Raw genomic sequence first — 13097 nt, 5'->3', positions numbered from 1 at the left:
AACCTGTACCAGTCTTAACCTGAACCTATTGTTGAATCCATTCTTCCTGAACCCAGAACCTGAATCTATTGCGGTATTCATCCTGCCTGAACCTGATGCTGAATCCTGAACCATCCTGTCTGATTCTGTACCCTGAAACATCCTGTCTTATTCTGTACCCTGAACTGTCCAATCTGATCCTGTACCTTGAACCATTTTGTCTAATTCAGACCCTATTCCTGTTACCCATATTTTCTGAATCTGAAATCGCTCCGGTGATACCTGAACCTGAAACAGCTCTAGCGGTACCTTAACCAGAAATTGCTCCGACGATACCCGTGTAGGCGGTGCACAGGTGGCTGGTTTGGGCCCTGCATTCTTGTGCATACCTGTCAAATAAAACTGGGTACGGTTTATATACTTTAAGATGTGTACCGTGTAATGTGGTAGCATTTGATTATATTCTAGTGTGTTGACCAATGTACTTGTGTTTATACATTGTGCAAGTAATGTTTATATGTCTCTAGGTGTGAGTGAGGGATAGAGGTAGGGATATTTAGTGATACAACTAGGTTTAGTGTCCAGTAAGGGTCATGTAGGATTTAGGACAGTCAGGGCACTATAAAGTTAGATTCAGATTTAGATGTCAGATAAGATAGAAAGAGTTAACCAATTGAAAGCTAGCTGGTGGGAGGAGTTAAGGGAGGTATTCTAGAAGCTAGAGACTTGAGAGTGAGATTCTGAGGAAGAAGAATTGAAGTTTGAGAAGTGTGATATGTCTGTCTTCGGAACATGTGTGGATCTGGGCAGTTGGAGGGAATCAGCGGTTAGGCCTTTGGGTGACTCCCGTGACATCCGGGACTTACGGTCCGACAAGGATGGGCAGTGGGATCGGGTAATTTTGCCCAAGATGGGGAAAGTGGACGGGGAGCACCAGAGACCAGCTAGACTGGTAACCCAAAAAACTGCGGGAATGGAGACCCTGGTGCCAGATTACACGTTGATAGGAAAGACGAGGGACAGCTTAGCAGAAGGAGCATCTGTGACAGGTGAAGACTGTTGGACGGCATCTGTAATGAAGCTGAATGAGTTGAGTAAAATGTTATTGAAAATGAATCTGGAATTTGAGAATATTTGTGTGCTGCTGAAACGAATCGGGACTTTTCACGCTGAGGAGACTTCTGACCCACAGATGGTGAAGTACATTGCAAACACAGCACACAACAAAAGGAATCCAATGTTTCTGTAGCTGTCACGGGGAGACTAGGTGGGCAAGAGCTAATAACCCGGGCCCCTGCAATTTCCCTCAGACTAGGGAAATCCTGACTGACCCTCTACCTAGAGTTTACACTGATGGTGTGCATGTCTAGGCCTCGACCCTCGCCCTGTCTCCTGTTTCAACCCTAGGCTGAAACCACCGCCCTCCACCCAGTGAAAAGATCATACACCAATACCCACAGTAAGAACAGACAAGGATAACGGAAAATATACACCACGCCGCAGTCACTCAGGAAAACACTATAAATGCGCAGGGCAAAATAAATACAAATATAGGAAGGAGTAAATAAGACAAAGGGAAATACACCACCAGCAACGATACTCCAACTACTATCTCACCACTCCAGACCGAGATAACAACGCACAAGACAGAAGCTATAATCGGCGACACCCAATGTTCAGGAGAACTATTTAAAGGCAATGGGCATGGCCCAGCTTCCAATCCGAGCATCAGGTAAATTAACCCCAGGCCAGCTAGATAAAATCTAGCCGACGCCAATGAGCACATAGTGGTCAAAAGCGGAATTACCACTGTCTGTCGAACGACTTGGTCTGAACAGCGTCCGACATGACAGTAGCAGAGTGACAGGGTGTCCAAGAACAGCAGAAGGCTCTCGCCATGACTATCACCCTGGCCCCCGTTACACCTGAACCAGAATCCGCTCCGGTGGTAGCTGAACCTGTAACCGCTCTGTCGGTACCTAGACCTGAAACTAGTCCAGCGGTACCTGAACCTGCTCTGGCAGCACCAGAACCAGAATCAGTGTCAGTCCTATCTAGTGTTCCAGCATCCACTTTGTTGAAACAGTACCAGTGTCCATCCTGTCTTGCGAAACAGTATCCGTGTTGTTTGATCAGGTTCTGACTTCTAGCCTACCTTTGGTTCTGAATCCTTTCTTGCCAGTGACTCCAAGTCCATGTCTGTGACTGTGTTCCTGATCCTTGGGGTCAACTGCCGCAGTTTCCGAGACTGCCTTTGGAGTGGTACCTGGTGGCTACATGCAGCTCAAGCCTAACTCCACCATGTCTAGTGAAAACCAGATAGCTGGGCCCCTCCAGGGTAAGCCTGGCCCCATGGCACAGAGTGTGACAGTTTTTACAGGCCAGAGACCACACTGATCCAAATACTCATTTGCTCTTGGTATTGTACCAAGAGAAGACCCATCAATGAAATCAACAAGATAAAATTCTGTCCTATCTGCGGACAATGAATATCTGTTTAGATACTCTGACTTCAGCTTCTTCATCCGCTCCAGTCCAAGTTCCAGTGGTCTCGGCAGTAAGTACTCAGTCTGCATTTGGAGATGGTCCTCATCTATCTGATTTGACACATTACGATGGGAACCTCAAGCAGTGCCATGGGTTTCTTAAGCAGTGCATGCTGCACTATGAAATGTTGGCCCATCAATTTCCATCTGATCAGACTACAGAGGGATTCCTGATGTCCCACCTAGCAAGAGGTCCCTAGCATTGCTCAACCTCTTGTGGGAGAGGATCATGTGACCATGGATTGGCAGGCCTCCTGGGGGCATTTCATAAGGTCTTCCATGAGCTGGTTCATGTGTCTTCTGCTGCATCTTCAGTTTTCAGACAAGGTGATCTGACTGTAAGCCAGTATGATGTCCAATTTCGCACCCTGTCTTACGAACTTGGCTGGAATGATGAGGCTCTGGTAGCCGCCTTCTCTGAGGGCTTATCTGGAAGGATTAAGGATGAACTGGCTGGTCGAGACATTACTGCTACCCTAGATGACCTGATTTCCCTGGCAATTTGAATCAACATCAGGTTCCAGGAATGGTCCAGAGAGGTGATGAGTGAGAGGAAACCATCACATCTGGCTTCCTCCTTCCAGAGACTGCTCAATGCCCAGCCTTCTGAGACACCTATCTTCTCTGAACCCTATGCAAGTCGACCATGTTAAGCTGGCTGAGCAGCAACAAGAACACTAGGCGAGAGTAATTCCTCTCCACTATTGACTTTGAACATATCCGCATCATGTGGAGGGGCCCGGTTAATTGAGACTGCCTACCTAGACTTCAGTTCAGCAGGAAATTTCTTGCAACAAGCCATGGTGAATAGGTATCAGATTCCTGTCTGATGCCTCCAGAATCCTTTGATGGTGTCCTCCATCAAGCAAAAGGTCCTATCCAAAGTCAAGTTGTTACCGAGCAGATGGACCTTTGGGTAGGAATGCTGCATATGGAGAAGATCCCTTTTTAGGTGCTGCCTGGTCTGTTGCACTCACTTCTCATGGGTCTTCCATGGCTACATAATCAGGAACTCATTCTAGACTGGAGATCCGGTTAGGTGCTTCGTTGGGGATGTACTTGTCATGAGAGGTGTTATGCCCCTGTACATCCTGTCTGGCTATGGTGATGCCATCCTTCTCCGCTGGGTCTGCCATCCACTTTTTGGTTGTGTGCAGATGTCTTCGTTGGGAAGGAAGTGGAGACATTGCCTCTGCACAGACTATACAATGGTTCCATTGACCTGCTTCCGGGATCTTAACTGCCTCAAAAACGAATCATCCAGGGCACCGAGTTAAAGATGGACCTGGAGAAGGCATCTTCAATTATTTTCCCAAAATAGGTCTTCTCTTTTGCTCCTGTGCTCCATAGGTCCGAAGGCAAAAACTTTCCTCTACTGGTCACTATGAATATGTTTATTGATTAACCTATACGTTTGTTTTTATTGTTTTTAGTGCTTAAAACAATATAGAAGTTTATAAAAAGTTGCTGTTTTTCAGTTTTTTTTTCTTTTGGGCAATTATTGTACAATTTAGATCTTTTTTAAATGTTGATAGATCAGAGATTTAGATACATGGCAATATTAATGTTTCTGGAGTAGAAAAAGAGGAGTGATTCAAAACAAATTTTTTTACATATATATATTTTTAAAACATAATTTTTCTTATTTTTCCTGTATTTATTAATCCTCCTAGAGGATTTGAAGCTTGTTCTATATGATATATTTCAGTATGGCAGTATAGAATAATATAACTGATCTATTATAAAACCCAACCACAGGCTTATCATCATAGGAGCACAGAGATGTGGGCATTTTGCAGGCCACCGCTGCCAATGCAACCCACCAGTTGCCAATGCAACCCATCGGCTCTCTGCGAACTTGTTTCAGGGAAGCTGACTGGTGGCTAAACAACTGCATCATGTAATCAGGCCATTTACATGCTGTTAGATTTACAAAGGCGTTTAGATGGTTATAGTGGTTGTCCACTGCTCTACTACTTCTTAATAACTTCACTGCACATCATAAAACACAAACACTTCATACCTTAGTGCCAGCGTGACTCCTGCTATGCTAGTGCTGTGTCCATCGGTGGTCACATGACATTACTCTGAGTAGATCCAGCAAATAAGCACAAAATGTTTTTGTTTTTGATGTGCAGTGAAGCTATTAAGAAGGGTTGTCCAGTAGTGGAAAAGCTCTTTAAATCGCAGTGTTCTGTTCTTGTTCTGGTTGCTTCTGTGTTTGGCAAATGCTGACTGTAAAATACAGCCAGCACCTGCCAGTTACAGAGCGGGCTCAGCTCTTGAGTCCACTCCATACACCTGCACACAGCATAGGACGTACTAGTATGCCCTATGTTGGAAAGGGGTTAAACAAATTGACTCATCTACATTCTCCAACAACTTAAACCTTTGCCTGGCCTCCTGGCGTTCACCTAGTGGGTGATGTTCATGGGTAAAGTTTTTCCCGGTGGATGTCTTTCACAGTTGAACATGATAAATGAAGAGGTGGTGTGGGATGGATAATTTGTCTATAATTTGTCTAACACCGCATGTGTGTGTGCTAACAGAGCAAGAAGAAATTAATGAGCTGGTGGCAATCAAAATACAGCTCTCTGCACAAGAATGCGGTCCATGTGAATCTGCTCGGGGGGCCTAATAAAAGGTCTTCGAGGGCCGTAAATGGCCCTGGGGCCTGAGGTTCCTCACCCCTGACCTAGAGGAAGACCCCTTGTCACCGCGGCAGGCATAAGTGTAAAAAGATCATTAGAAAGATCTCTATCCTGTTCATTGATGTACTAGTTAGATCACCGCAAAGATGTCATTTTTCCAAACTGAATATCTTCCAATTTGCTGTTAACCCTTTATGGTTCAAACAGTTTTTTGTTTTTCCCTCAACTTCTTCTTTCTTCCAAGAACACTCCTTCCCAATACGCTGTGTGCAGCGTAAATGCAACATAACCCTCCACTGCACTTTGAGCAGAATTTTGTCAATGTGATTTTATCTTTTCTCTAGAGTTTGAGTACTATCCTGTCATTACACTACTCTAATGCTTGATGGGCATGTTACGTCCCCCTCTACTATATGCTAGAGCCAAACCACTATATTTGCACATTCAAAAACTTAAAATTATTTGTTTTCATGTCACAATCTAATATACTAGATGTTTTATGGTTAATGTAAAACATATCAACGCTCAAAGTACAAAAAAAGCCACTTGTAGAACTTAAATGTTTTTAAACCCTCTATGCTATACTATTGTAGAATACATGGCGTGTATGATAAAATGATGGGTAATCACATAAGGAGCATGAACCAGTGTTGGTCATCAACTCAACACACCATATTGTGGGGGTCCCAAACCTTAATTCCATCAAAGGGAAAGAGATAGAAATATTACTTTTTCACACAGCTTTATGTGCGGTTGCTGTATTTACCTAATATGTTTTATTTTGCTTAAAAAAATCATTTTACTTATCTAAAGGAAAGACTTTCCTAAACAGACCACATACATTTAAAAAACCATACAGAGATACAGTCATATGAAAAAGTTTGGGCACCCCTATTAATCTTAAGCTTAATGTTTTATAAAAAAAAATTTTATGCAACAGCTATTTCAGTTTCATATATCTAATAACTGTTGGACACAGTAATGTTTCTGCCTTGAAATGAGGTTTATTGTACTAACAGAAAATGTGCAATCTGCATTCAAACAAAATTTGACAGGTGCATAAGTATGGGCACCCTTATCATTTTCTTTTTAAATACTCCTACCTACTTTTTACTGACTTACTAAAGCATTTTTTTTGGTTTTGTAACCTCATTGAGCTTTGAACTTCATAGCCAGGTCTATGCAATCATGAGAAAAGCTACTTACAGTGGCCACTTGCAAGCATAGATCATGAGTAAGACTTCATAGTTGAAACGCGTTGATCCTCCTCACTGGTGTGCCAGGTGTTTGCTATGTAAAGATTTTTCTTTTTGAAGAACTATTTATCGCTTTAGTTGTCTAATAAAGTCTCACAAAGTCTGAACTGCCTCCACCTCCAGCTGGATCATTTCTCTTTTTGTCTTCATTTGCTGTGGGCGCTCACCCCGAACCGTGCTGGGCGTTGGCAGGTCTGGGGATTTCGTCTAAGACCGGTAAGCTGACTATATCCCTTTTTTCACTTGCAAGTTGTTCTCCTGTTTGAATCTCCTCCGAAGAGTGGCATCATGGGCTCCTCAAAACAACTGTCAAATGATCTGAAAACAAAGATTATTCAACATAGTTGTTCAGGGGAAGGATACAAAAAGCTGTCTCAGAGGTTTAACCTGTCAATTTCCACTTTGAGGAGCATAGTAAGGAAATGGAAGAGCACAGGTACAGTTTTTGTTAAGGCCAGAAGTGGCAGGCCAAGAAAAACATCAGAAAGGCAGAGAAAAGAATGGTGAGATCAGTCAAGGACAATCCTCAGGCCACCTCCAGAGAGCTGCAGCCTCAACTTGCTGCAGATGGTGTCACTGTGCATCGGTCAACTATACAACGCACTTTGCACAAGGAGAAGCTGTATGGGAGTGCAGCGCCCCAGAGTCCTGGTCGTTGCAGTACTGTGGCTCCGCCACTAAGGGGAGCCATGGTGCGTTCGATGGCACTGAAGGAGTTCCTCCAATCAGGTATCACAGACACCAATATGTTTCACAGCTGGGCCTCCGGGGGGAGCTAAGGGTGCTATTCATTAGGCCACTCCCCACCATAGTGGGTAAACTGGGGGTCAGGCAGGAAGTTAGTAGAGAAAGCTGACTGGATCGAACGAAGCAACACCTAGTGAGAGAGGGTGTTGTGGAGGAAGAGACAGAAGGGTCTCTGCCAGGGGTGGGATCCTGGCAGAGGCTTGGCATTGAAAGAACGTAACGGGACCGTGCCTGCTCAGAATAGCGGCGGTGCCCTAAGAAAGGATTAGAAGCGAGATAGATTGTGCTGAGTGAGAAACGAAATCAAGCAGAAGGAGAATACCAGCAGGGGTTTTGTTGAAAGAGGCAGCACCTTGCTGAGGCGCATTACCGGTGGCCGGAACGCCGAGGGAGTGGAATAATATACAGCTTTAAGCCATACTCCAAACAGCGGCAGGACAGTCAGTCTCAGGCGGGCTGTCTACCACATATCACCTATGAAGTCTTGGGGGGCAATTGCGGGAGAGGGGCGTCTCTAGGGTCCCGGAAGAACTCCAGGCCTACCTGACAAACGGGTGCCGTTCTTACTGTAACATCAGGAAGGGACGGAAGATTAGCAGAAGATCAGTTAATCGAGTTGTGAGGGAACTTAAGAAACAGACACAACAGTTGTGGGGTACTTTCCGTAAGCACAGCAGGGAAGGACTACAACACAAAGCGCTAAGAAGGAAGGCACTGATTTCCACCTGTGAGGAGAACTCTGGAGGTGCCATTGGACCGGCCGGACTTGCGCAGCCTGGTGGACCGGATTCCAGACTGAGGACCGAGAGATCTCTAGTAAAGAGGTAAAGAGACTGCAACCTGGTGTCCTCGTTATTTACCGCGACCTGCACCCCACAACTGCACCGCTACACCACCGTTAACAGCACCTATTTGCAACGGACGTCCCCCACTGACAGACAGGGCCACGGACCGGGTCTAGCCACCGTGACAACCCCAGGACTGAGATCCCAGAGGCCCGGCTCCGGGTACCCCTCGGCCCTGCGGCGGTGTGGGGGCGCTCCACAACTTGGCGTCACGAACAGGATCTACTTAAGCCTGAAGAATCAGGTCATGTGTGCCTAGAGACTGTGATTTACTGTACTTGAACCGTACTTTATTGAAAAGACTGTGTTGTGCCATTTGCCGCCAAAATCCGCCGCCATTGCAGCGCTGAGGAGAGCGCAGGAAGAGAAGAGGGGCGTGGAGTGGGCGTAGACAAGTTGGAGAGCGCGAACAGCAATGGCCGCCCAGTCTAAATATTTCTGTGTGTTGAGGACGTGCCCGTCAACAGCAGAGGTCCGCCTCCTGATCCTGGCCGGAGGGTGGAGACCATGGGGACGGGGCCGCCCACGGAAGAGACCGCGGGACGAAGACGCGGAAAAGGAGGCAAAGATGGCGGCACCAGGAGCACCACGCGGGGCTGACCCGGTCCGGCCTGAGGCTGCGCAACCTGAGAAAGCCCCAGAAACGCCAGCGCTGCGGGATCTGACCCTCACAGAGTCACCGATGGGCCGACCCCCTTTGCCGCTGGCTGAAGAATGTGTGGCTGCAGCCGAGGCCCGACAGCTAGCTCGCCGGCTGAAGGCCGATGCCCGCGTACTTACCCGGCTAGGCCAGCCCACAGAGATCAGGTTGTCTCCTGTTGCTTCTCACCTGGCCGCGGCTGAAGGTACGCTACCAGCGCCGGGCCTGAAGATCATGCCGGACGCCGAACATTTACGGCGTCTGATAGCAGCATGGCGGAGCCGGCCCCAGCCTACAGAACCGGTCGACCTAGTTAGTGCTCCGGAGATCCCGCCATCACACTGGGGTGTGGTGGTGGCCTTTAATCCCCAGTGCGGAAGGGGAGTAATCCAAGAGATCGGGGAGCCGATACAGGTCCGCGTAGACCGGGAGGAGGTGGAGCCTTGCAGCGGGAGGATCGCTCGCGATCTGGAGCCAGGTGATGCCGTCACCTACACTCGTTGGAGGAGGGCTACGGGAGAGGCTGGCTGGATGGCGCGAGGCGTGCAGCGATGCATTGCCCTCCAGGCTGCTGCCGGAACACCAGAAGGAGCTGATTCAGTGGGGAAAGCAGCAGAGCCCGGCCCCGCGGAACCCCGAGAAGCCCAGCCTTGCCGTGCCCCGGAGGGACGTGTGCGTCTGCCAGTAAGGAGGACCTCCCGGCGAGGGATTTTATCACTGCTGGGACCGGAACGGCGTCCTGGCTCACCAGTGCGATCTGTTGGCCTGGTGAGACCGGATAAGAGGCCACCTTCCGCTTCACCACAGTAAGATTCTACTGTACTTTCTTATTTGTAAAATAGTTACTGTTTGTTCTTTAAGTTGCTGCTAAACCCGTCCAGGGTAAACTTTAAAAAGGTGACCCCTTTGTTGACCCGGGGTCACTATTGTTGTGTTCTTGAAGTTTTGCACAAAGTTACACAAACTGCGAAATCATGGACTGTGCATGATTTGAACTTTCTTGTAAATAGTTTGCACCTTCTTAAAGGTGCTTCCTACTGGTTTTGTTTAAAGACATTTTGCGAAGATACCATTCCGGAGCCTTTGCATGGACTGGTAGGCTGAGAAGAAGAGCTACCTCAGAAAGACTTGATCTCCTCTTAAAGGGGAGGTTAGAATTGAACTTGAAAGTGATACTGTTTTAGAACAGTAATGTCGAGATAATGCTTTGAAGGAAATGTAACTGTTTTTCATGGAAAAGTTATGTGTGTTTAATTTGTTTAAAATGTGAAACCTAGATAATGTTCTTTGAAGAGAAAGATGCAGAAAGCCCGTAGGGGTAGATGTAGAGTTCCGTTTAACTGAAATTAAAGAAGTAATAACGAATGTGAGGATAGAAGGTAAACCCTGCGTCCCCATAGAAAGTTAGTTCGTTACTAAGGACAGAAAGTAGACCCGTAGGGGTTAGTGAGTGAGTCCTTATAGGAGCCAAGCAGAGTGTGCTCCATGCTCTCAAATTGAAAGGAATGTTATGTCTATACTATGTATAGTAGAGAAAGGCAGTAGGCCCTGGCTGAACGGGGCGGTCCTGTAAAAGAAAGGAGAGGCAGTAGGTCTGGTGCCATAGGGACAGGCGGTCCTGCAGGTTCAAAGTAGGAGAATGTGAAGTTACCTTGCCCTGTAATGTGATTATAGGAAGGCCTTTGATAAACTAAGAGTGTATGTTTCTTAAAGGCAATGTTAATTTATTGTTCCAGCATTTGCACTTAGTAGAATACCCGGTTGGGTAATGAGAGTTAATTGTAGCCTGTTGCTATGATATTTGATTATGTTTTGTAACGTTAAAGTGTCCTCACCTCCCATAAAGGGAAGCCTGTTCAAGTATGCTTAATGTTTTGCACTCAACAAATTTGTATGTCTTTTTGCTAACCTGTATTGTTGTTTTCTTCCCAGTCCCGGAGTACTGTGTTTAACCAGGGGGGAGTGCAGCGCCCCAGAGTCCTGGTCGTTGCAGTACTGTGGCTCCGCCACTAAGGGGAGCCATGGTGCGTTCGATGGCACTGAAGGAGTTCCTCCAATCAGGTATCACAGACACCAATATGTTTCACAGCTGGGCCTCCGGGGGGAGCTAAGGGTGCTATTCATTAGGCCACTCCCCACCATAGTGGGTAAACTGGGGGTCAGGCAGGAAGTTAGTAGAGAAAGCTGACTGGATCGAACGAAGCAACACCTAGTGAGAGAGGGTGTTGTGGAGGAAGAGACAGAAGGGTCTCTGCCAGGGGTGGGATCCTGGCAGAGGCTTGGCATTGAAAGAACGTAACGGGACCGTGCCTGCTCAGAATAGCGGCGGTGCCCTAAGAAAGGATTAGAAGCGAGATAGATTGTGCTGAGTGAGAAACGAAATCAAGCAGAAGGAGAATACCAGCAGGGGTTTTGTTGAAAGAGGCAGCACCTTGCTGAGGCGCATTACCGGTGGCCGGAACGCCGAGGGAGTGGAATAATATACAGCTTTAAGCCATACTCCAAACAGCGGCAGGACAGTCAGTCTCAGGCGGGCTGTCTACCACATATCACCTATGAAGTCTTGGGGGGCAATTGCGGGAGAGGGGCGTCTCTAGGGTCCCGGAAGAACTCCAGGCCTACCTGACAAACGGGTGCCGTTCTTACTGTAACATCAGGAAGGGACGGAAGATTAGCAGAAGATCAGTTAATCGAGTTGTGAGGGAACTTAAGAAACAGACACAACAGTTGTGGGGTACTTTCCGTAAGCACAGCAGGGAAGGACTACAACACAAAGCGCTAAGAAGGAAGGCACTGATTTCCACCTGTGAGGAGAACTCTGGAGGTGCCATTGGACCGGCCGGACTTGCGCAGCCTGGTGGACCGGATTCCGGACTGAGGACCGAGAGATCTCCAGTAAAGAGGTAAAGAGACTGCAACCTGGTGTCCTCGTTATTTACCGCGACCTGCACCCCACAACTGCACCGCTACACCACCGTTAACAGCACCTATTTGCAACGGACGTCCCCCACTGACAGACAGGGCCACGGACCGGGTCTAGCCACCGTGACAACCCCAGGACTGAGATCCCAGAGGCCCGGCTCCGGGTACCCCTCGGCCCTGCGGCGGTGTGGGGGCGCTCCACAGGAGAGTGATGCAAAATAAGCAGTTTCTGCAAGCACGCCACAAACAGAGTCGGGTGAGGTATGCAAAAGCACATTTGGAGAAGCCAATTTATTTTTGGAAGAAGGTCCTGTGGACTCATGAAACCAAGATTGAGTTGTTTGGTAATACAAAAAGGTGTTATGCGTGGCGGCAAAAAAAACACAGTGCATTGTATAGTTGACCGATGCACAGTGACACCATCTGCAGCAAGTTGATGCTGCAGCTCTCTGGAGATGGTCTGAGGATTGTCCTTGACTGATCTCACCATTCTTCGTCTCTGCCTTTCTGATGTTTTTCTTGTCCTGCCACTTCTGGCCTTAACAAGAACTGTACCTGTGTTCTTCCATTTCCTTACTATCTTCCTCACAGTGGAAATTGACAGGTTAAATCTCTGAGACTGCTTTTTGTATCCTTCCCCTGAACAACTATGTTGAATAATCTTTGTTTTCAGATCATTTGACAGTTGTTTTGAGGAGCCCATGATGCCACTCTTCAGAGGAGATTCAAACAGGAGAACAACTTGCAAGTGGCCACTTTAAGTAGCTTTTCTCATGATTGCATACACCTAGCTATGAAGTTCAAACCTCAATGAGGTTACAAAACCAAAAAAAGTGCTTTAGTAAGTCAGTAAAAAGTAGGTAGGAGTATTTAAAACATGAAAATGATAAGGGTGCCCATACTTATGCACCTGTCAAATTTTGTTTGAATGCAGATTGCACATTTTCTGTTAGTACAATAAACCTCATTTCAAGGCAGAAACATTACTGTGTCCAACAGTTATTAGATATATGAAACTGAAATAGCTGTTGCATAAAAAACAATTTTTATACAGCATTAAGCTTAAGATTAATAGGGGTGCCCAAACCTTTTCATATGACTGTACATAAACATCTGCAAAAACGAAATCTTGGAGATGCAAATGCCACCACATTGCACCCAGAGAACCAGAGAAAGCAGAGAAGCTCTTCTGCCCTTTATAGTTGTGTGTGTGTGAATCTCAGCCTCACGTTCCACTGTATCAGAGCTCTGTGGCTTTGGTCTTATTTGTTTATTAAAGTGTCCACTACAAGGCTTCTCACTGCATAGAATGTTATACATTAGATTTCGACCTTTGCAGTTTTATGTTTTTTTTTAGTACTTGTAAAAGATCTACAGCTTACAGCAAAATTCCTATGCTATATGCTAAATGTTAACAATTACCTCACATGTCAAGTCTATCTTGAAAACATATAAGACATTAAAAATAGCATATTATAAGCCATTCATATTTGCTTTAGTTTGTAAAGATA

At 46.5% G+C, this 13097-nt stretch overlaps 1 protein-coding gene across 1 annotated transcript in view; it reads right to left on the bottom strand.

Moving 5' to 3' along the window:
* Nucleotides 1-13097, bottom strand: part of EREG (epiregulin) — a 77584-nt gene that overhangs the window by 44722 nt on the left and 19765 nt on the right. The window lies entirely within an intron of this gene.

This window comes from Ranitomeya variabilis, chromosome 1, assembly GCF_051348905.1.
Source record: "Ranitomeya variabilis isolate aRanVar5 chromosome 1, aRanVar5.hap1, whole genome shotgun sequence".
NCBI lineage: Eukaryota > Metazoa > Chordata > Amphibia > Anura > Dendrobatidae > Ranitomeya > Ranitomeya variabilis.
The sequence above is the reverse complement of the archived record's forward strand: the minus strand, read 5'-3'. Positions and strand labels throughout refer to the sequence as shown.